Source organism: Rhipicephalus microplus, chromosome X (assembly GCF_043290135.1).
Source record: "Rhipicephalus microplus isolate Deutch F79 chromosome X, USDA_Rmic, whole genome shotgun sequence".
In the NCBI taxonomy this organism is placed as follows: Eukaryota; Metazoa; Arthropoda; class Arachnida; order Ixodida; family Ixodidae; genus Rhipicephalus; species Rhipicephalus microplus.
The window spans coordinates 264,708,307-264,733,865 of NC_134710.1; the positions used below are offsets into that span (position 1 = coordinate 264,708,307).

Consider the following 25,559-nt stretch of genomic DNA (forward strand, 5'->3'; position numbering starts at 1 on the left):
TTAGTTTGCAACTTCGGACACTCTGTGAGACACCGTCGTAGGATGCGGAATCATGGCACTCGCGAATATGCTCCCCTACTTGTCATCGATAGCAATTAGTTCATCGGCAACATTTAGGAATCCACCATCGCAAACAACGTCAAATGGCCGTATATCTTTAGCGCACCACTTCACGCACGCAGTCGTCAGATTCCCTTAACGGTAGATGAAACCTTGGGTTTCTTCTCAGTGAAGTGCAAAGAAGTGGCAGTGGTGTCACCAGAAGCCTTGCACTCTTGGCGGTTCAGATGCGACGTTCCTGTCTTCCCACCATCATATGCGAACAAAAGTTTGCAGCTTTTGCACTTCACATGTCCTACTGGTGATAAGGTGTGCACGTCGACTACTTGCAGGAATTGATTCCAAACCTTGCTTTTTTTAGCTTGCTTGGAGACGAGCTTAAGCTCGCGGGCAGCGAGCTTGTCTCCCAATACAGCTGCATTCATAGCGCTACGTGTAGAGGAGACAAATTGCGAACTATAGAACGTCATTAATCTACACAATAAGAGCATCAGCGCACTCTTCCGAGCTACAACACAACATCGAAAGCTTTCTCTTTTTTTATCTATCTTTTTCAATAGATGGCGACACGGGTCCCATGCTACACATGCAACAGTTCCTTGCATGAGGTTCCTTATGGGTGGGCACTACTATGCACATGCTCCGCCTAGCCGGGTGTCGCTTAGCAACGGAGGCCGTCTTTACTATCTTATTCTTACGCGCTTTTTCCCACGCGTGCCTCTTATTTCTGCTCACGCATGAGGAGTTATCAAATCTCGCAGTGGTCGCTGCAAGGAGGTAGGGCCTTCATTTTCCGGATGCCGCAAATTACACGCGCCTGCACCTTAAAATGCTTCAGGTGCGCACCTCGTCAAGACAGTTGCGAGCTGGCGATGTCTGTGAGAAGTAATATTCCTTAATTTCCTCACTGCCCAAGCGAAAATTAATATGACACTTTGAAGATGATTTATGGCTTACGATTTGACCAGAAGGATAGCCACATTCAATTCGGCCTACATCTTTAGAGGCGCAACGAAAGACGCGAGCTACAAATATCTTTGTTCACTTACAAATTGTAACGTATGTGTCAACCATAAATAAAAAAAACCGAAATCTTTATTGCTCCCGCAGCCTGAAGGCCAGGCCCTGCCCCGGCCCATAGCTTCAATTCAGTGGCTTCAAGCCAGGCTCGACCAAGGCCCGCCATTGTGACCCCGGGCCCGGCCTGGGCCCACCCAAAAACGCTTCAGATGGCCCGGCCAAAGGCCAGGCCAGGCAAGGCCAGGCCCATGCAGTGCGCTAGTTTGGCTGATGCGTCAAAACCGGCGATTGAGCCAGGCTGATGCACTCAATGGTATTTTTTGCGGTTCATCCTACGCAACGCACGGAGGGCGCCCCAAATCCACAGGTCCGATTACAGCCAGCGACCAGTGGTGGTTCCTGATTTGAGGCTTCGAAATAGGGGTTGATGCGAGGGTTCCCCAGGGCCCATGAAAGAACGAAGCAGTGTGAACCTGAGAAATATCGGCTCACCATCGTACCTCGATGCCAGTTGCCTGTATTAACATAGGCTGTCGGCCCCAGCGCCGGATTTGAAACGCCACTGTTAATACTGTACGTAAATGTTATGTCAACTTACCGTCGCATTGTCCGCTTCGTCTATCAGCTCTGCATAGACGTAACCACGAGCCGAGACACGCAACACCCAACACCTTGTTCATGGATTTGGCGGTAACGTATACTGGTTTAAACGCCTGCCGATCATCATCATGGATCGTAGGTTCGAATGCCACATCGGACCAATTTTCTTTTTCTTTGCTGTCTTGGCGTCTTTATTTTGGTGATGTATTTCGGTGATAGAAATTGGTAATAAAAGTCTTGGTCTACCCCGGCATGAAAAAGCTACCTTTCATGTTAAAAAATGCTTTCAGGGCAATATATTTAGTTCAAGCGGGTTGAAGTCATGTATCTTAAAGACCAGTTATAAAAGCGAAAGAGTAGATAAAAATAGCGTGCTTGGCGGCATTAGTCCCCATAGACGAAAATTATGTTAATACCCATACAACCACCCACCAGCTCCAGTGCGATGCGCCACCATGTACAATGCAACATGCAAACTGACACCTTGCATGTCTACATCAGTGGCTCGGAGACCGGTTGGCCGAACGAATCCCCCTATAAAGCCTGATAGACCACCCAATATATACAGCGCATGATGCCTTCCACATCTTTTCTCCGAGATAAGCAGACAACAAAAACACGTCGCATCACAATTCAAGTCTTATCGGAGTCTTAATTCGGCGACCGAACCTCGTGACTCTAACTCCGCCTTCATGGGAAACTTGCAGTGTCACTGTTCCCGTAGCGTCTGTAACAGTGGCTTGCTCTTCGCGTCTTTCATTGTTTTCTCCGGAAGCTGGCTCGTGAACTTGGCTCGCCATTGGATCCGAATAGGGCACTAGATGCATTTTATTACGTGCAAGCACCGCTGGAGGCGTTTCCACGACGTATGAGCGAGGCATGGAGGCTGGGCGGAGAACGCACGCCGTTTCATTGACGTCTCAAACCCACAACGTGTCTCACAGCTCCCTCGGAGGAAGGACAGTCGCGGCACGACGACGATCGAAGTCTTTCTTCTCACGTCTTCGTATCTGCTCGTATTGGCACTTAACAACTTCGGGCTCACGCCAGTGTGATTGGAGGCGATCTGCCGGCTTGTGAAGTCTGGTTCGCAGGCTGCGACGCATGAGGAGCTGCTCTGGGCTAAACCCTGTACCGCCTTCAGTGAGTGTGTAAGACCGAAGTGCCAAAAAAAAAAGAATCTTCTGCTTTCTCAAACAATTCGTTAACCATGCTGATCATCCTCTCATCTTCAGCATTATTCTGCGGGTAGTTTGGACTTGACGTGATGTGTTGGAAGCTACAGTTCTTCGAAAATGTAGCGTATGCACATGAAGCGAACTGTAGTTCATTATCGCTTTGTACAACTCCGGGGATGCCGAAACGCACGAAAATGCTCTTGACCGCATTGATGACTGCCTCAGAGTTCGTGCTTTGCATGTATATGATTTCAGGATAGCGAGAACGATAATCTACCACTAGAAGGTAGCTGTGTTCCTGTGAGAGGATAAGTCCATTCCGACTTCTTGTCACGGTTGCGTTCGAGCTTCCGTCACAATCAATGGCTCACTTCATTATGCTTTTGTGGTTGCGAGCAGCCAACAGCGACTGACTTTGTCCGGTATTTGCTGCGTAAGCCCGTGCCACCAAACGGAGTCTTGTGCTCTCAATCGGCATTGGTTCATACCTTGATGTCTTTCATGGATAAGTTCGAGCATATTCGTTTGATGTGAAGCCGGGATGAAAGAGTGGGTACCCTTAAGCAGAACACCGTTGCACAAAGAGAGACCTTCTTGAAGGTTCTAGTACTTCTTAATCTGATTTGGAAGCCTGCCTCGACGAGCCAAGCTCCGAGTGCAATACTTGACGAGCTGTATACATTCCCGTCTAGTTCATGGTGCCTGCGGACATCCTCTACAGTAACGAGCTTCGTGTCAGTGACCGCTGCAACTTGCGATTCATGAACCCCTCTGCCACATCCACCGAAGTAATAGATGGCTTCTCGTACGGAGCCATTGAAAGAGTATCGGCAGTGGCTAGCTCTTTGTCTGGAACGCAGATCACGTTAAATTGGTAGCGCATGACTTTAATTCGAAACCTTTGAATTCGTGGAGGCATCGTGTCCAGGTCAGCGTTTCCAAGTAATGTCACCCGCGGCTGGTTAACTGTTTCCACCGTGAATTTGAGGCCGCGCACGTACTGGTCAAAACGGTGCACTGTCAATGATACCGCCAACGCTTCTTTCTCTGTTTGGTTATAGCGTTTCTCCAAGTCAGTTAGCGACAGTGATGCAAACACTACCGCCCGTCACTCCGCTGATGGTTGATCCTACAGAAGAACCGTTCCCAATCCAAATGAGCTTGCGTCGCATGATACAATGGTATTGCGGCCGGGATCATAATTCGCAACGCAGAGGTCCGACGTTAGCATCGTCTTGATCCAATTAAAAGCGATCTCTTGCAGCGGTCCCCATTCTCATGCATTCTGCTCGCCTAGCAAGGCGGGGATAACGGCAGTTGCCTGCGAAAGATTGGGCAGGAAGCGACCAATATGATTAGCCATAGCGAGGAAGCGTCTCACACCAGCAACGTTCTTGGGTGGCTCTAAGTTGCGTAGGGCTTCGAGTTTACTGGGGCTCGGCGAGATACCGTTGGCGTCGATGACCACGCCCAGAAACTCTAATCTGTCTCGACCAAAGCAACATTTTGACTTGTTCAGTTTAACTCCGGCTCTCCTCAGACGATCCAGAAGCTCCACAAGTCGTTTTTTGTGCTCTTCACGTTTTTTTCCATAAACCACAATGTCGTCTATTATTTTGACAATGTTCTGTTGCCCCTCAAGAATGCGAGCCATTTCTCGCTGAAAATGCTTCGGTGCAGAGGTTAGGCCGAAAGGTAGACGACAATAGCAGTAGCGTCCGAAGATGTGATAATTGTGGTGTATTTTTGGCATTCTTGGGATAATCGCACTTGGTGAAATTCTGCTCTCGAATCCAGTTCTGAGATTACCTTTGCGTCGCCAAGTTGCCCGAGCACGCATTTAACCTTTGGAAGCACGTGCCTTTCACGCAGGACTTCCTTGTTGAGCTTTGTCAAGTGCACACATATTCGGATGCCACCTGAAGCTTTCGGTACAGTGACAAGACCTGCACGCCACAGCGCCAGCTTTCTAATGCGCCTGATTACCCCTTCATGCTCTTGCTTTACTTGGTCGTATGAACAAATTGGAATTATTCGAGGTGCACTGAAAGCAAATGCCTTGACATTTGGCTTGAGACAAATAGTACACTGCTCTCCAACGGTGCAAGTCCATCGAAGATATCCTGGCTATGGGTACCGTCGCTTGCAAAGTCCGCTGGCTGGTCAGGTCGCTTTGTGGCGTCGACGAATTTCGCGACTCCCAATGCGAGAATAGCAGGTTATTCTAGTGAAGGCGTAGACTGCGAAGGCATGACATACACTGATTATACGCAGGTGTGGCTCTTCCACTCCAACGTAGCTTTCAATTGACCTGACACATTCAAAGGATAATTTACTGGACCTGTGAGACGAATTTCTGGTTTGTCGAGGCGAGACGGTACGCCAGAAACAGTGCTTGGAACGGCGGTAACGTCTGTGCTATAGTCACCCTTGTACTTGAGTGGGACGCCAATCACGTTAACCCAAACAAACTTGGCGTTTGCTTCCCGACTGGTCTTGACAGCATGCATCTCCCTGATACGTGATTATCGGCTTAATTAACGCTGCTTGACTAACCAAAATGCTTAGCCAAGAAGATATTGCAAACCGCTTTCTTGGCAGGGCAAAATTCTCGTGTATGTGCCTCTCGTCCGCAGAATAGACACGAACCATGCATCGCGTTGACGAAGGATATCAGTTTTGACACCGATGCTCACTTACGTGACTTTCTTTGCGCTGGTTGCTACTGCACTGCATCCATAGTGACCGGCCCAGATGACTGGTTTTTATGTTCCAGTTTTTTCTTTTTCGGCGTCTTCGTGTAGCCGTGCATGCAGGAGCGCTTTGTCCAGCGTCAACTCGGAAGTGCGGCAGAGTTGTTGCGATAATCTGCTGTCCAACAAGCCAATGATAAATCGGTCTCGAATGAGCTTATCCACAATGGACGCAGAGCCGTAGCTCCATCTTTTGTCCATGTCTCTGAACGCGACGTAAAAAGCAATAACGCTTTCGTCTGCTTGCTGCGTCCACTTGTGAAAACGGTAACTCTCGTGAACTTCGTTTAGTGGGTGAACGAAATATGAGGGGAACTTGTCTTTCACGATGGTGTATGAACAAGCTTCTTCAGCCGTCAAGTTGAGAGACACTAGCACGCGACGAGCGTGGACGCCCATGCAATATAGAAGCGTTCGTTCTGAACCTCGTCGGTAGCTCGGTGCATTCCTGTTGCGTAGGCATAGTTCTCGGACTGCTAAATCCATGTTTACTATGAACTTGGGTCATTGAAGTCGAATCTCGGTGGCCGTTGGAGTCCAGGTACCCCAACAAACGCAGCGTTTGGCTTCATTATCGAGAGTGAACGCTTGTCACTTCTGACACAATGTAATATGCGCCGCCATGTACGATGCAACATGCAGACAGACGCTAGGCGCGTCTACACCGGTGACACGGAGACTGGTTGACCAAACGAATCTCCGTAGCTTTATTCGACCACCCCATATATAGAGCGCATGACGCATGAGGCCCTCTACAGCACCCGCAGTGTCGGCTACCCGACTGTGCTTTGAACTCTATGGGGTGGGGCGGTCGATGTCGATGTAGATTCTCAGTGTCTTGATGACATTAAATTTCATCGTCTTTCTCGCTAAATGTTTTCTTGTATCACATTTGCCAAAAAAAAAACACCGCGTGCGTACACGTTGGAAGCTGCAGGCAATAACAAAGAAGACGAGTGTTCAGTGCACGCGCCATTGTCTCGTGAAGCGACGTGTCGAACGCTCCCGTGCTGACGGCGCAGACCAGAGCTCTTTGTCATTTGACCTGATCAGCGCGTCCTTTGGACCCTGCCTTAGCTAAGTCAACGATCGCCCACCGACACCAACGACATCGGGATGGCTCGCCGAAGGCGTAACGTGAGGCATTTTGTTGAACATGTTTTCAGAGCAGCCTCGAACCTTGTCCGTAGTCTCAGCCCACGCTCCGATTACTTCTGATGCCGTGGTCACTGCGGCTGCCAGCATAGTGTGGTAACAAGGCTGCGTTTTGTGGCAGTGTTTCTCATTGCACACTCGGTTCCTATTGGTATACGCGCCTTGTTTATATGCGTTTTCTTGTGCTTACGTTAGAGACGTTCGATTAAGAGCAGACTATGTTTGCTGTTGACCCCGCCTTCACAAACGCTCCTCGACTCGACTTTCACCCTTCACTTGAAACAGTTGAGCACTGTGACGCTGCTCGGTTGAAAATGACGCTGCGCTACTCGAGAATCGCAGCAGATCATCGCTATTATCCAGTGGTTTGACCTGCCTTGAGACGGCGCTCCCATCGGCTTTTTCAAGCGAAGGTGAAGCATTGAGCGAAGGGACGCTCTAGAATACGGGGTTCAGTCTTAAGAACCGATCCGAGAGCCTCTTAGATGCCTGATAACTCTCACATTGAAGGATTCTTCAAACATTTGAATTTCAGAAATGGCTCTATCTTCCCATCGGCTCATTCGTATGTCGCCCGCTATAGAGCTTGTCAGAAAATTGATGAGATAAATATTTGTTCGATGCGTCAGGACACGGTGTCACATTTACGAAGTCTTCCATAGGGAGTAAAAGTTAATCGTATTTCAATTTTTTGTTCCAATATCGCGTTTCACCACGTAGAAACGAAGAAATGCAGAGAGAGCATTGTGTTGATGAAAAATTTGCCAGCGAAACCATCTTACTCTTTCGAGCGCTTAGGGAAGGCTAGTGAGCTGTAGTTACAAGCCTTAGCCTAGTTCCACTGCAAATAAAATGGCAGTGTTGCAGCTGCAGCACTGCTGTAGCTGTACCACGTTGTTTTGGGGCAGTGCCGTGGCAGCGTTGTTTTTAACTATGCAATGCGAAAAAGATATTTCAGGTGAGAGGGCAAATTAGTGCATGTACCTAAATATTTGGTTAGTTCACTCCGAATAGTCAATGGAAAGTTAACACAGGTCTTCTGCTAGCAAAACGTAGTTGATTCCCAATCATATGTCATACGATAACTTCGAAAATCGTTGGGTTCACGTTATCTGGGAAATACAACGCAGAGATTCGTGTAGTGCATGTGTTTGGAAACCTATAAAACGAAAGCAGGTCACACTATGGCATCCTCTTAGAGATACAATGAAACTGGCCTGGCCGCTGTCGTTCTAGGTGTTATGGTGTGCTGTATGACCTCTTCTATATTCCACGCTCAGTCGAATCTCCTCTGCACAGCCAGGGTGGTGCAGAGCTTGTTCACTGCATGTGGTTTGACCATGCACTGCCTGATGAGCACTGCGTTCGCGAAGATAATTTTTCTTCTTGACAGCTCAGCGCCTACCGAACTGTGAAGCTGATGTCAGACGAGAAGGGGGACATTAAACGCCGAGCTTTTTATAGAGCTGGCAAACACTGACAGTTTTCCGGTCTTATTATCAGTCTCATCTAGGGCGCTATCGTGGCGGGAAGTCGTGGACGACGTCCCGTAAGATGCGAGCGTTGTGCAGCGCTCCCTTTACGGCTCAGTTTTCCTGTATGGCAATAGCAATCGTTTCGCTTGGTGTGTCGTGTCGTATCAGCTCCTCGCATTGGGGCAAAACTGTCTTAGTTTTTGCGAGTGTAGATGCATAATGAATGATAGTAACAATATCGTGTTCGCTCGAGGGATCCGAATGAAATGCCATGCCAAAAAATTTAGCTCACGCTTTTTGTCAGTTTGGTGTACGCTTGGTAAAAATCTTCATTTTTCTTTCTTTCATTCATTCGCTTGTTCTTTCTTATTTCTTTCTTTCTGATGCGTCACTTGCTGTTTTATTCTTGTGTTATTGAATAGATTACCGAAATAATGACATTTTTATGAGTGTAGGTCACGAGTGTAGACACTTTCGAAAACCGCAGTCATTACAGAAGGAGAGAGCAAAACAAATCAATTATCGTTTAGCGCGCACATAACATCCTGATGTTTGTTTTTTTGTTTTTGTTTTGTTATCTCATAGTTTTGCGTTCGATGCTGGTGTGATCGAACAACGTTTGGCCTATCGGAAGATTTCAACTGCAGCGTAGAATCGAAATTCAAGATTTGCACTTCGCCAGTCTAAATATACATATCGCGCTCATTTTGAGACAGAGCTTTCATTCTTTTTTCAGATATATTATGGCTGGATAAGCATTCACGTCCTATTTTTTTATCAATCGGGGATGAGAAACGACGAGTTCGGAAAAGGAAGTGATTAATGTAGGTTTACTTCACAGCGACTGAAGTCGAGCTGATGGCTGATCCACATCGTATAAGAAACTCTGTATGCTCAAAGCTTTCACGTTCAGGAGATAGCATTTATGAACTCTAATTGCTTGAAATATGAAATAGATTAGATTGATAAACAGTACTTTAAAAGCTCTCATGTCGTTATTTCACCGTCATATGTGCATTAGTAAAGATGAAAATCAAGCTCAAAGTTTCTTTTAAATATCATGATGATATCTCCGCACGTGACGTCACAGGTTTAAATGTTTTGTCGTATGCTGGTGGCGATGGCTGAATGAGTTTTCCTGAAATTTGGTACGTCAAGTTTCTCGCCCCGTCAGAGGACAGTTTACTTCATCTTTAACAATTAGAAACTACATACACCCTACAGGGCAGCCATAGATATACAACCTCATGGTGATCTGTGCGGGAACTTGAAGGTGACGTAGCCACCCGCACTTTTTTTTTCGCGCGTTTTATGAAGATTATTTCGGGAACTTGAAGGTGACGAGACTTAACCCTTTCAGCCCTGGAATTTTTATTTTCTACACAGATTTTTTTCGTTTAGATATTTGATACCTCAAGGACAGATATACAACCTCATGGACAGATATACAACCTCAAGGACAGATATACAACCCTTTCAGCCCTGGAATTTTTATTTTCTACACAGATTTTTTTCGTTTAGATATTTGATACCTCAAGGATAGATATACAACCTCATGGTGATCTGTGCGGGAACTTGAAGGTGACGTAGCCACCCGCACTTTTTTTTTCGCGCGTTTTATGAAGATTATTTCGGGAACTTGAAGGTGACGAGACTTAAGGCTCAGTTTTCCTGTATGGCAATAGCAATCGTTTCGCTTGGTGTGTCGTGTCGTATCAGCTCCTCGCATTGGGGCAAAACTGTCTTAGTTTTTGCGAGTGTAGATGCATAATGAATGATAGTAACAATATCGTGTTCGCTCGAGGGATCCGAATGAAATGCCATGCCAAAAAATTTAGCTCACGCTTTTTGTCAGTTTGGTGTACGCTTGGTAAAAATCTTCATTTTTCTTTCTTTCATTCATTCGCTTGTTCTTTCTTATTTCTTTCTTTCTGATGCGTCACTTGCTGTTTTATTCTTGTGTTATTGAATAGATTACCGAAATAATGACATTTTTATGAGTGTAGGTCACGAGTGTAGACACTTTCGAAAACCGCAGTCATTACAGAAGGAGAGAGCAAAACAAATCAATTATCGTTTAGCGCGCACATAACATCCTGATGTTTGTTTTTTTGTTTTTGTTTTGTTATCTCATAGTTTTGCGTTCGATGCTGGTGTGATCGAACAACGTTTGGCCTATCGGAAGATTTCAACTGCAGCGTAGAATCGAAATTCAAGATTTGCACTTCGCCAGTCTAAATATACATATCGCGCTCATTTTGAGACAGAGCTTTCATTCTTTTTTCAGATATATTATGGCTGGATAAGCATTCACGTCCTATTTTTTTATCAATCGGGGATGAGAAACGACGAGTTCGGAAAAGGAAGTGATTAATGTAGGTTTACTTCACAGCGACTGAAGTCGAGCTGATGGCTGATCCACATCGTATAAGAAACTCTGTATGCTCAAAGCTTTCACGTTCAGGAGATAGCATTTATGAACTCTAATTGCTTGAAATATGAAATAGATTAGATTGATAAACAGTACTTTAAAAGCTCTCATGTCGTTATTTCACCGTCATATGTGCATTAGTAAAGATGAAAATCAAGCTCAAAGTTTCTTTTAAATATCATGATGATATCTCCGCACGTGACGTCACAGGTTTAAATGTTTTGTCGTATGCTGGTGGCGATGGCTGAATGAGTTTTCCTGAAATTTGGTACGTCAAGTTTCTCGCCCCGTCAGAGGACAGTTTACTTCATCTTTAACAATTAGAAACTACATACACCCTACAGGGCAGCCATAGATATACAACCTCATGGTGATCTGTGCGGGAACTTGAAGGTGACGTAGCCACCCGCACTTTTTTTTTCGCGCGTTTTATGAAGATTATTTCGGCAGCCGTGGCTCAATCCCAATTAACTTGCGTGATTCACACTTGGTAATTTGTCGTTTGCTCTTCCTTTATGCAGATGTTAGGTACCTAAAAAGAGCCAATTACGTTACATGATGCGCAGGCACGCCGTCGCCGAGCGGAAGCACACAGACGCGCCATTCGTGCCACCCGCGAGGTTCCCCAGCGAGACTGGTTCTGGTGGATCCACTTGCTCAGTCCGTTGTTCCAACGCTGTATGCTCAACGTGCTCCGGGTCGTGGCGCTCGTCTGTTGGTTCATGATGTTGCGCCTGGTAATGGCGCTGGGCGCCGTCACCCTGTTAGTTTTGGGGGCCCTTCTGATCGTGGCCTTGGTGGTCGGCGGCCCGACACTCTTATGCACCATCGCTGACTTCATGACGGACACGTTTCGCAAGGTTTTCATCATGTGCAAGGAGTTTCTCCAGAATCCTGCCCGTGAGCATCTGTTCTACATGGCCTGGAGGGACCTAAACCTGTGACCGGAGTCTCACGCCCCAGGTTTTGCCGACTTTGCTGCCAAGCTTTCTAGTGTGCAGGTGGCCGTCGGGCAAAGCGGCAGTTTTCGGCCTCTACTCGGAGCACAAGGCATGCCGGCCAGGGCGCACGTGATGTGGAAAGTGTATGTTACATCTTGTTTCAACTCTCAGATGAACAGCTGCAAGTGTTCCGCATATTTGTAGACTAACCATACACATCTTCTTTACCTAGTGGCTATACAACACAGTTGATGCCATGACACGTCTCAAATAAGCGAATAAAACGGGCAGCGTGGTTCACCAAGGTGTTCTGTCTTCTGTTCATCTTGTGAATATGAGCCCATCAGCAAGTTGAGAGCTTACAATGCACATTTGACATATTTGAAGTATACCTTGTAGAACCAACTCAGGTGTATCCCATGTAGCTATCCGTCCTCGTGAAAAACAAACAAAACCAAGACCCAGCAAACTGGCCAGTTTGATTCGGAGTCTGCGCGAATTTTCCCTGAGCTTTTTTTTACACTGCAGCATTCTTCAGAGACTTGTCTTTCCCTCACCCGATGAGCTTTGTGTGTGTTTTTGATAGGTTTTCATTGTGGAAGTCTTGCTTTTGGGTGGGTGTGTGTGCTGTGGGGGGGGGGTTGTTCCTTAGAAACAATTTGTTGCAAGTTTCCAATTGTGTGTGCCTTACTTGTTGGTTGTGTAATAAATATTTGTTTTTCATGGTTCAGAGTGCCATGTTCCTATGTGTTCTCGCCTTTGTTATATATAGCAACCGTCAGAGTTTTACGTCCCAAAACCACAGTATGATTGAGAGACGCAGCAGTGGAGAGTTTTGACCACCTGGGGATCTTCAACGTACACCTAATACTAAGCACATGGGCCTTAGGAATTTCTGCCTCTGTCGAAAAGCGATTGCAAGAAATGCATCAGAATTTACAGTTAATTTTTACACGGATGCAAAAAGGGGTAAGTCAGTGATTGTGTGTGTGTATGTGCAATGTAAAATTGCGTAAGGTACGATATCGTAGATCTGTATAGAAGGGCATCAGGCGACGATTATAGAAGAATGATACAGTATGCCGGCATTCGATATGCTATCCTTCGTCATTCTTCTGAGAAGCGGCGTATCCGCTAAACGCTTGCAAGGAATTTCGTGCAAATAGTTCATGCAGTGGCTGAGGACGATGAGGAATTACGCCTGAAGTGGGTATGCGCCACAGTTAATAGGTGATCAAGAACAACCTTTTGTAAGGGGTTGGAGCATTCGATTACTCACTCGTTATGATATTCCTGGTAGTTCTTTTGCTGTTCTAATTCACTTTATTACTCCCATTACCACGATGCCTATCCCGACATCAAGCTAGTTTGGAAATAAGTCTGAAGCACCATCGTAGCTCAGTGGTATAATACTGAGCTGGTACGAAGCGGACGGAGTTCGAGCCCCCCTGTCTCCTTAGTACCAGTTTCTTTTTTTTTTATTGTGTTGTGCGCGGTAGAAACACAGAATCAAACAGCTTCGTGGTGGGTGATGATTGAGCGACAATCACAGATCGGTTCCTCTCAGCGACGCGCTGCCGACAGTGCTGAATCACAAGTGTGCTGTGTTCGCATACTGTATTCCTAAGACTGCCGCAATGTCTCAATTTCGCTGCGAAACCCGAAGGTGCTATGCGCCCGCAATTCTCGTGTTTGAATTTCCCCGCTGGGAAAATTCTTCTTCAAGATGAATGGATTGTGACGTCTCCGCAAACACGGACTGAACTCCGGTCCTTTCAAAATGTTTACGCTCGTTTTTTAAACCCACGCATAAAAAAAGGAAAAGAAAACCTTCGGTGTAACGAATGGGCATTCCGGAGTGGAGTACCTAGAAGGATTATTTCTACTGTTCTCGCCCCCCCCCCCCCCCCGCGCAAACACGAAGACCGGGCGGCGCCTTGTCGTCTACAGACAGTGTGACAGTGTACGGTGGAAAAAATCCGCGCGCACCCTTCAGATTTGTGGCATGGGGGAGCAGCAGAGCACCTTTTGTTGGTTCGGGGAATGCGACCCTGCCACAGCGCCTGTGCCGGGTCCGGTCTGACTTTCCGTCAGCCTCCATGGCTCCAGGGCTCATTACTGCGTCCTGCGCGGATAGCCACCCGCGGCGTTGAATGACGAAGAAGCGGCTGCTACGGAGAATTTCGCGGGAGACACCGAGCTGCATGGAAACGTTGAGACTTGGTCTGGACATCGGCTCATCAAGTACCGGAAGCATCGGGACCATCGTTGTTGTTGTTAGTGGTTCATGAGGAAAAGGAAGAAGGCACCTGATTTCTGTCTGCCTACAGGCGACACGGCGCAGTGCCTGACCATCGTTCGCCCGTAATTAAAGTGTCTTGGGACAGCTCGCCCTTCTCTCTCTCTCTCTGAGGCTTGAGTTTGTACATTGTTACTTGCTCGGCTCTGTTTGGGAGAGGGTTTTCTACTGGTGTGGGCCGCGGGGGCGGCCGTTGAAGATGATACACTCCGACTGACAAGAAAATATGCCGCGTCGATAGTGGCGAATGGTTTGGTGCCCCGGTAGGGCAGAGCCGGTACCCGAAAAAAGCGGCCAGGTGTCAAAAAAGGACAGAGGCGAGGAGAGTCATTCCGAGGGGAGAAAAAAAAAGTACACGGTGACGAAAGGGACAGATCAGACCTTGACGCCAAGAACCAACCTTCGGCCCCGACTCGAGCAGCCAACTCCGAGGCCCCGACTACATGGACATTCTATGAGACGAACTTCAACTCCTTTACTTAAACGAGCTTTGTGAGAAGGGATGCGGCATATTGAGACATCGCGCACTTTTATTAATTTATCACATTATCATTTGTGTCGTCGTGTGTTTACTCTGTATTGATGCACCCTTGTATTGTCACCGTCACTGCGCTTATGTATCCTGTTTCGCGTGTCACGAGTATTTGCAGATGTATTACGATTTCGTGTAATATAGATGTCGTTCACGGACAATATGTGTGTACGCCATTTGCACTTGTTATTGAATTAAATGCGTCCATGATTAAGAAAAGATCCTGACGTCTCTTACTTCCCGGCCCCAGCACGAATCCCTGTATGTGGAAAGTGATTGAGACACGTAGCCAAGAGGGAACCGAATAAAAAAGGGGTTGAGGGCTCTTCCCTCTCTTTGCCGATCGGTGGCGTAGTGGGAACGCCTCAGTACGAAGTGGTTACGGACACCGGCGGTGGCGGCCGCGGACAACTATATGGCGCCGTGCGTGACCCTAGTTGCGATCTCATACCAGCTTTCACTGTAAAATAGAATTGCTTACTAAGTAGCGCAAAGCTTGACATAGCAAAGTAGGACCCGCCAGCGCGCGTACCCCACGGCGAGCTTCGGGATGCGCAGCTTCCTTCTTGGTGCCACACCCTTTTTCAGGACGTCCTGTGACACTCTGGTCCCGATCTGGTGCGAATAGGTTACGTACTACACAGCCGGGGTTGCGCCTGATGTCTCCACCGTTTGTTTGTTTCTTCTTCAATCTATGGAACGTAGTGCGTGGCTTGCTTCCTCTTTCTTTCTGCATTTTTTTCTCTCTTCATTTTCTTTGTTTTGTTGAGGTTTCTTTCTCTCTCTATGTTCTTCTGCTTTTCTCGCTGTCTGTTTTCCTCTACATCATTCTTCCTGTGCTGCGCTTTGCTATCTATCCTCTTCCCAAATACAACTCTCCTCCCGTTCATTTCCATTTCTTGCCCCCTTGCTAAAATATATTGTAAAGGTCGTGCTATACTCTGCTGTAGCGTGTTTGTATAGCTACGTGATTAGGACGCTCGCTTTTGTATTGACGAGACGTGGGTGTGAATTCAACGGCATGAAAAAAATCTGAACTAATTGATTACATTTCCTCCAGGTGTCTCTGTTTCTTTCTATTACTCTCTTTCTAGTTCTCTGTACCCGTTCTCTTACCCATCTGCGGTGTTACGATAGGCCACGCCATAGAGGTGGGTGGTAGGATTTGCGCAAATGCTGTAACACATGCCAGTTTATGATGATAGTAAAAGTAAGCTGGACCCTTTACGGCCGGCTTTTACAGCTTAAGAGTTAAAAAATTGCCCGCAGCTTCCCTCGGGGGAACACTAAGGAGGATGCGGAGCATATAATTGGTTAACGGGGTGTTAAAGTGCGACTTACTTGGGTCGATGGCTAAATTGGTTAACGTGGTTGTGAAATGGGGTGTTAAATTGCGACTTACTTGGGTCGCTGGCTAAATTGGTTAACGTGGTTGTAGGAGGGGTGTTAAATGAGTGAACACGTACGACACGTATCCCGTTTTCGAAAGTCCGGGTCCTCTTGTCGACGCTTACGTTTCAAAGCGGCCGAATCCGGCGCTGCTGCTCGACGCTGACGTCTCTCAGCGGCTTCACGTTCTCTAAGTTGAGCATCTTCCGCTCGACGCCGACGTTTACGTTCGGCGTCACGAGCTCTTCTCCGCGCTGCCTTGTCTTCGGACGACGACTTGGTTGCGGTTCCGCCAACACTTTGGCCGGCGCTGGTCGAAGGGACGTCGATCATTGCGACCTCGGACGTCGACGCGCCGTACAAACCAACCGACGAGCGGCAACTGTGCGAGCGAGCATCGACCTTGAGTATATATACAGCGCGACGGCGCATGCACTGTCAGCTGTCGAATGTTCGAGAAGGGGGAGAAGCGCAACGGCGCATGCGCGCGCGTCAGCTGCCGATGTTCTCGAAGCGTGACGGCGCATGCGCGCTACATTATACAGCTAGCGAATGTTCGTGAAGAGGAGAAGCGCACGCGGTGTGTAGAGGAGGAAGGGTGCACAGATGGTGGAGGAGTGAAGCGCGCGCGGTGTGTAGAGGAGGAAGGGATGCACAGATGGTGGAAGAAGGAAGAGGAAGCTTGCGGACGGCGCCGCACTACAAGCCTCGAGTATTAGATGCTCCGCATCTAAAAAGTAAAGGTACCTTTGCACTACTGGCACCAAGCATTGAAAAGGGTGGCATTCTTTGTTTCTCTTTCGCGATTGTGCTAAGGAGCTCGTATAGTAAAAATTCCAGTGTCGGAGACCTTGGTTGTGATCGAAAAATCATCTGCACAATAGAGAGATGCAAATAAAGTAAATAACAAACAATTCTGGGTCCTGATGGTGATCAAAGTAGGTGTTCTACCACACAGCTACGCACCTGCTTCTGAATACACTGAAGTTAACTTACTCTGCTGGGAAATAAAGTGAAAATAAGATGCTTCCTTTACAAACACACGGATTCTGTATATATGCTTCTTAATACAACATGAAATATTGCACTATGGTACAAGCGCTCTCATCGGGTATCAGAACATTTGAATATCATATTAATTTCACGGTATAAGGCCAGTCACCCACTACAAATTGGACACACATTACTGCGCCTATTTCCTTAAGGCCACGTAGTGGGTGCATAGCAAGCTTGAAAAGATTTCACACAATAAGTGTTTGAAGTACGCACCAGCGGAGGATATCGCTATTTCGTTCAACTCTTTAAGGCGAAGCTTCAGTATCCCCTAAGTGTTTTTCTTTCTTCCTCGTTCTGTTCTTTTCTTCTGTTATCTCTGTGATCTCTGTGTTTTTTTACATTTTATTTGCTGCCTTCTCTTTTTGCGTATTTCCTTTCTCGCACTTTCTATCTTTCTTTCTTGCCTATCTATCTTTATTTCTTGCTTCCTCTTTCTACCTCTTTGTCTCCAATTCTGTCTCTCTCATCGACGTTCTCTCTTTCTTTGTTTCTTTTTCTTTCTGTCTTTCTTCCCTTTCGTTACCTCTAAATTTCTCTTTCTAGCTACGTATCTCTCTCTCTCTCCTGCTTCTTTCTCTCTTTACCGTCACAACTTTCCTTCTCACTATCATTTTTCTTTTCCACCAACTTGCTGCACTAATGCAATGCTGTACTAATAGAATGCTGTACTAATGCTGTGCTTTGCTCGCGTGCGTAGTTATCCAAGTGATTGCGACGCTAAACACTTAACCGCGTAACCTCTAGTAGAGGCAAACACTTTCAAGGTTCGAATCTCCCTAATTTAAAGCTTATGTATTACCTTTTTATATGGTAACTTGTATCACATAAGTCACGGTATTTTTCCAAGTAACAGAGAAAGCAAAAGGTAACTAGGAACCTCTAAAATTGTAAGTTTTATTATAGGTATGGCGTGTTCTTGCGTTTATGACTTTTTGAAAAACTTCTAAACAGGACGGTAATATTGTAAACCTTCAAATGTACCGTTTATGTCAAATACATCAGACCATTGCAGGGAATTGATCTTATACAACTTTTGCATGCCTCGTACAATAACTCTTCAACTAGGAGAAGAACATCACAAGGAACAAGCAGACGATGTGGGTTCATATCCCTTCCAATCAGCAAACTGCATTTTCCTTTCATTCACCTCGAAAATAGAAGCGCCCTCAAAGAACGACAGGCGTATAGGCTGACCGCGTTTTTTAGCTTAGGGGTGAACAAATTTTCTAATCAATAAATGTCTGTAAAGCCTGCGTGCGCCTTGTAAATTTTGTGAGAAATATGTGAAGTTCTTTAGAGTTGATGAATCCGAACATTCCATGCTGGAGGAAACAAAAAAGAGCCAAGGAGCGTTTCAGCAAGAGACGCAAAGGAACGCGTCGACTGAGAAACAGACATACCAGAGCTAAGAACAGCATCAGAAAGAAAGAGCCTTTAAGTGAAGTTATCCGCTGGCATGATATTCTACCAATCTTCAGCAGAGAAAAAAATTCACGCTTTAAGTTCCCAGTGCAGTAGCTTGTTTAATGGCTTAACTGCGTTTGTAAGTCAATAAACTAACCATAATAACTACAATTCATTAAGCAGACACCGTGAATGCGGTGGGCAGACGACATGGCGCAAATGAATACATGTCGAGGGGCTAAGCGTCCTTCCTATTTGCTGAGGAGTCTGTAGCCTCAACAGTGCAGAAGGGAACTTCTCAGAGTATAAGCGCTAAAATCAAGCCTCTAATAAGATGCATGCACTTTGATTTTCCTTTGTGGCTGCTCCCTTTCTTGTATTAATCTTACCCAGGCTTGGACAGCATCTCTTCAGAGGTTTGGGGCAATAATCACCTTTACGCCATCTGTTACCTAGGCTTACAGTACTACATTGTAAACTTTCATTAGTAAGTTCATTATTAAGCTTGCACAATTTCTTGATGCAAGTTTCATCAGTTCGCAATGAAATAGTGCAGCACACTTTTGAAGCGTACTTGCAGTAATATACTGTCAGTGTCATATTTACTTGCGTGTGAGCAAGTATTCTGTTCAAGGGTCATTCATTATTGAAGTCTGTGTTGCTTCCGGCTGTGAAGTTTAGGAATGCTTCACTGATGAGCATATTGTCTTTGTCAGGGCCACATCACATATGACATTTTTTTAGTGTACCTTTCTCATACAAATAGACGTTAGGTGATGGTCTATCCTAAAAATTCTATAAACTGCTTCTTGTTAATACTTGCTTTGTGAGGTTCACCTTGTTGACTTTTATGAAAATAAAAATTAAACCTGAATTCAATCCTATAGGTTAATATCACTTTCAAAAAGGGCAAGGTGTCTGTTAAAAGCAGAAAGCTGTGTTTTTCAGTAATAGTCAGTAAGTACTGCTTTTCGCAGGCACTTGAGGGAATACGTAGTCTATACATGAAATTGACTGTTTATTTAGTATACTTCTAGGTGAAGGGAGCGTGATATGCACGAGCGTATTCGAAGGTCGTAGGTTCGATTGCTGCTCACGGCAGGTTTTTTTCCCCCACTTTTCTTTCTTCTTATTTACCTTACAATTGTTCTAATAACTTTCCTTATACATTCCTTGGCATTATTGTCTGTTAGATCTCATTATTATTGTGACAAAACACGGGAAAAGTAGCCCTTAGGTATACACTTCTTTCCCTTATATATAAATAATGTTTTTCTCCAACTTTCAGAAAGTGGACAGTGGCCTGGCATACAGCCTGCAAGCAGCCAAAACGTGGCAGCGCATCAAAGAGGAGCAGATGCAGGTACAGGTGGTTGAGCGTTCTCAGGAGATACAAGTTCAAGAGCAAGAGATCATGCGGCGTGAGAAAGAGCTCGAGGCAACTGTGCGTCGTTCTGCCAAAGCGGAGAATTACAAACTTGAAAAAATGGCTGAAGCCAACCGTAACCGCGTCATTATGGAGGCTGATGCAGAGGCTGAGGCCGTTCGAGTGAGTCTCCCAACTACCGTGTCTTCTTGAGTGCAAGCATTTTCCTAGATATTTTCAAGGAGCAACAATGTAATAATTACTCGTAAAATATTCTTCAAAAAGTTGTGTAAATTTCACAGTGCACTAACTTTCTGCGATTTCAAACTTTGCTGGTATCACAGATTTTGGTCTCATTATTCTGACGGTCGAATAAAGAACAGTGGCTAAATGACCTAATTCGTTTCGTTCCCTTTGTTTTTTATTGATTTACTTTTTATTTATCAAATACTGTGGACATGTAATCCAAGCAGGGAGAGCAAATAAAATGGTACCACAGTGAACATGTTCAAAACAAAAACTTTGAATCAAAATAAAAAAAACAAACAAACTTGAAGTAGCCTGATGTAGCCAATCACTTTTCATGTTATTTCTTGACAAGGATCAGAAAATAGTTCCATGTATTAGTAATTTTAATACAAAGTATGCATGCCGATCTTAAGCTTATCTGAAACCTCTAGTGACATTTTCCTAAGGTCTTAAATTGTGGCAATCTATCGAATTGCTTCTCTATGGTGCAGATGAACATATGCAAATGCCTGAAGTCTTCTGAGCTTAAGAGTACCTTGATACACTAATCGCTATTTCCGATGGATGCAGAAATGTTGTAGGCCCGTGTGCTCAGATTTGGGTGCACGTTAAAGAACTCCAGGTGGTCAAAATTTCCGGAGCCCTCCAGTACAGCGTCTCTCATAATCATATGGTGGTTTTGGGACGTTAAACCCCACATATCAATCAATATGCACTAATCGCTATGTTATCCTAAAAGATTGCGTTGGAGTGCATGCTGGAGATGGAACAGCGAAGAACTGAGTCTATAATCTCCACAAGCATGCTGTGCTTGCTCTGGAAAACCCGCCTCCGTTCATTTGTTTTTCTGAGTGCACCTTCTTAGAGCACCATCGTTGCACACACGTTTCATCGGCCTGAAACTTCCAATCAGCCAGTTGGTTAGTTGCGAGAGAAAAATCACCACCATATCAATAAAGGGAATGATGTTAGAGGAGCTTGTTCGAAGGTACATGCGGCATTTCTTGGCAAGGCCATTTCTGTAGGAAGGCTTGTTAACGAGCCAGTGCATGATGTGTACGTCATAGGCAGCGTTGTCCTGCACGTTCCGTGGCCGGCACTGCACAGTATTGGCCACGTCGATCGGCACGGTAACCACCTGCCCCTTTATGCCATACTGGCAGCTGCCATGAGTCAAGTGCGTAACGCTCGTGAATGGGAGACGGGCAGCTATTGGGTGTTTTTAAACGTGGTTGAGAGCAGGCAGGTGAGAGTGCTTGGGAGGATATCGTTACCCATGCGTAACACTCATCGTAGGAAGTTGTCGCGTACTGCCGTGCCTACAAAGGGAAGAGAACAAAGTGGCCGTAGTCGCGAAGAGGCGAGCGTGCGGCCCATCAAAAACCAACGCCTTGGGTGGTAGCGTGCCACCTATTGAGTATTGTTGGAATCACCGGAGAGGCGACCAGAGCAGTCACCGGAGCGGCAACCTTGAGTGGCGACTGGAGGGGTATACACTGGCAACCCTGGGGTACATGCCGGCGGCACCGGACAAGTTGCGAGCATTAGAAGCTTGCTGAGTAAGCTCCTAAAAAAGCTATGGACTCTAGCAACACAGTACAGATAACACTGCTCGGCTTCTAAAAAAATCGAGGGTGTGTCTAATACACAGACAATTTTTGATGATATATTGAGGGAGACCTTTTAAACAGTCCTAGGTGCGGCTTTTACAGGGAGCGGCCATTGCCCTAGTATATGCATTAATGCTCGGACACGTGTTAAAGAACACCAGCTGGTAAATATTTAGTCTCCCACTATGGTTTGCCTCTTAATTGTGTTGCAGCTTTGGCACAAGATATTTCTAGTGGTATCAATAGTGTCAAAGCCTGTATTGCCCAGAGGGGCAATTTAGGTTGTTATCACAGCAGAGCATGTTGCTGCTGAGATTCAGTAGTGATGGCTTTGTGTGAAATTTCTTGGTTTCAGGCTTTTTGTGACGGGGTCAAGTAAACCAGAATGGCTGCTTTCTCGTTAGAATGAAACAAGTTTCTTTCCTAGGCAATGCATGGTTGCATGCAGTGATCTTCAGTGTAGTATTCTAATTAAGCAAAAAGTCTGATTTAAATTGTAGTCAAATCAACTGATGTTAACTTTATTAGGTTTATTTACGTAAAAAACAGTTTAGTTTAATTTTTACTTGTACTGAGTGTTTTAATCTAGCTTGCTTTTTTCAGATGATGTAAAGACCTTTGAAGCACTTTATTCATATTAGGAGCCATTTGAGCTTGCTGATCTTACTCTTTCTTACCTCTCTTACAATACTATGTGTTCCATTGCTGTGAATGCCTTTCGTTCTTCATCTTGTAACGTCATTGTTTTGTGTTCTTGCAGCTCAAAGGAGAGGCAGAGGCATTCGCCATTGAGAGCAAGGCACGTGCTGAAGCAGAGACACTGATCAAGAAGGCAGATGCATTCCGAGAGTAAAAGGGGGCTGCAATCCTTGACATGATGCTGGATACACTGCCAAAGGTTTGTGCAACTGTCATGCTTATCTTAAAGGGACACTAAAGGCAAATATTAAGTTGATGTTGATTGCTGAAATAGCGGTCTGGGAACCTCGTAGTGCTACTTTTGTGGCAAGGAAGTGCTTATATTGAAATAAAATCACAATTCAGTGGTCCACATCACATTAGCACATTTTGAATTCCCCATTCGAAAGCAGTCCGTCCGCCTTGCGTCACTGTTGCCGTGCCCAATGCGGCCCGCCTTTACTCCGTAGCCGCTGACATTAGTACAGTCGAACCCACATATAACGGACCCACTTAAAACGAACTTTTGCTTAAAACTAAAAATATCCGCGCGATTGTGAAAATATACATTGGTTCAATGGCACAAAATTGCACTAACGGTTGCACTAACGGTTGTTAATTTGCGCGGAACGAATCGCAAAATATCGAAGTTCGTGAGGCCACGCAAACCCGCCGGCACAACAAAACGATTTTTCGACCACGGCCACCGATTCTTCAAACACTGCTACGCGCACCGATCCTGGCGGCCGTGCTTTGACTTCTGCGCGCGCAGGTACTCTTTCAAGTTTTTCTACGTGACAGTTTCTGGGACCTTTCAAGCAAGCTACCCAACCTGCCTCCTTCCCGTGTGTTTTGGTTTTCAAGGTCTCCCTCCCACCGCATCCTCCCCTCTCTTTATCGCAACTCCTTCGAGTCAGCGTGGCAACGCCAGCCACGCTGGCTCGAATTAGTTTCGTCTTATGACTGAAAACAGGCCCAGAGCTGTTCCACGCGTTCTGGCATGTGTGTCGCATGTGTGCGTCTTGCTCTCTTGGTGTGCCTGTGTGATCAGGATGGCAGGCGGGAGGACTAGCACCCTTTGCCCTGCCGCTCAACAAAACGTCGAAAGTGTGACTGCTTTGCTTGAACGTAATATGTGCGTTAGCGGAGCGCTTGCTCATAGCTGTTGACCACATGGCAGCCAACTTGCCGCTTCGGGCGTCCCGGTATTCAGCTGTGGAGATTGTGAATATTTCGTGAAAGGCGGTGACGGCTACATACGCGCGAAACTGCTTTTGCGAGGCCGACTTCGTCGACGTCGGGCCCGTTGCCGAGCCTGAAGCTTCCGAACAGGACCACTGCGGCGGCAATTTATGGCAGCGCGTCGTTGACTCCGACCTGGGTGAGTGGGTGGGACATCTGTTACGATGGTTTAGTTACGGCCGATGATGATGTCGATACTGCAGAATCGTGCATAGATTGGGGCATTGTGAAAGAAGTACGTGGCGAGAGCGATTTGGAAGAACCTGATTGCGAGAACGACGAAACTTTGGAGCCAGTGCCTCACGTAGCTTCGGCCACGGGCCTCGGCGAACAAGCACCCTGCCATTTTAAATGAGCTCAAGACCGCCCTTAGTGCTTTTGCTTTTTGAAACACGTGCATCACGGACTTTTTGGGGCAAAAGAAGTTTGTGTTTGACACTCGCAACGTTATTTAAAAGCTGTGTTCCATTTACTACGAACTTCGGGATACAGCGAAGGGATGCAGCGTCGTGCTCAGGTTCGTTATAAGCTGGCTCGACTGTAGCAGCAGAAAGTACCTGAAGCCACAGCAGCAACAGTTGCCATTAAACAATTTTTGCTTGCTTGGTACAACTGAGCCCTGCTAGATGGCACCACCTATCTAGAATAACCAGGTGAAAAATGAAGTTTAGAACCACTCGCGCCACTTCCCATAGTAACGCCAGTCGGTTCTTTTTTCTATAAATCAAACAGCGATGAACATGCAGCATTTTGTTGCATCTCTTGATACCCGGAAGTTTCATTTTTGAGAAAAGTAAAGAAGATGATCACCCGTTTTGTAGCACGAAGCCACAAGGAAATCCATGCGGATTTCTCAGAGAGAAAGTCTCTCAGTTGCCGAAATATTGGTCCTGTTCCTGGGTTCGAACCCCGGACCAGGGTGAATTTTTCGGCAACTAAGAGGCTTTCTCTTCGAGAAATCCGTATGGATTTCCTTGTGACTTCATGCTACAAAACGGGTGATCGTCTTCTTTCCTTTTCTTAACCCTTCCGCCACCTTGTGGGTTTCCGCAGAACTCATTTGCAAAGCTTATTTTTTTTATTGCAGCTAGCTTGATTACTAGTGAATAATTGTAGTTGGGCACTCTCACGTCATCGCAAGTATTTCGCAAATGTGCCTCTCGTGGTGCATGTCGCGTGCTACATTCAGCTTAATTTCTCGGTAATTAGAGCACTTCTGGTGATATAATTGCCATTTTAGATGTTCTCATACATCGAGCTTTCACTCTGGCACATAAATTGTAATTTGCCTTTAATATCGCTTTTATTGGCAATCTTTTTCTTTGCTATTCCCATTCAAATGCTGGTTTAGCAGAAGGGCGCGATAATTTCATATGGCAAATTCGGAACGTAGTCTACTTAATGTATGGTATGTATTGTGCCCACGCTTCAGGCATTTAATAATGATGCATAATACTCAAGTAAAGTAATGGAGTGTGAACGATTAAGCGGGCTTTTTATGTTAAAATTAACAGCTTCTCTAAAGCAATGGCTATAGGTTGATGCATGTGAAAATTGAACTTCAACAACAGTGGTTTAATTTAAGGCAGCAAAACGGCACTGCTTTTTAAGTGCTTCCACATTTTACCCTGCCTCTGAGTTTTAACCATATTGCTTGAGGTGGCAGGAAGGATGGATTCAATGGAGTTCAGTACTCCAGCCTATGTGAAAGTATGTTGTCATGGTAACCAAATTTGCTTGTATTGTATTGTCAATCTTCAGTGATGTGTTAAGCGTTTTATGAAATAGCTTCTGTTGCTTAAAACAGATTTCTAGGACATTTGTGCATGCAACATGACTGCAGAGACTTTGTTTACTTTTTACTGGCATCGGGTAGATGTTGTTTTCCTGTCAGCCTTTTAACAGAGTGGCGAGGGTGCTCGGTTGCTGACCTGAAGGTAACAGGTTCGATCCCGGGTGCGGTGGCCACATTTTGATGGAGGCGAAATCATAAAGGCCAATGTACTGTGCAATGTCAGTGCACGCTGAAGAACATTAGGGACGGTATTTTATAAGCGTTCTATCTTATGGGCGGGGGGGGGGCGGAATGGGGGAGAGATCCAACAAAAATGATGAGAGGAA

General features: G+C 45.9%; 1 pseudogene; it reads left to right on the forward strand.

The window, feature by feature from the left end:
• The first annotated feature begins 16,759 nt into the window (after positions 1 to 16,759).
• On the forward strand, positions 16,760 to 23,268 carry LOC119162234 (uncharacterized; annotated as a pseudogene).
• Positions 23,269 to 25,559: the final 2,291 nt, after the last annotated feature.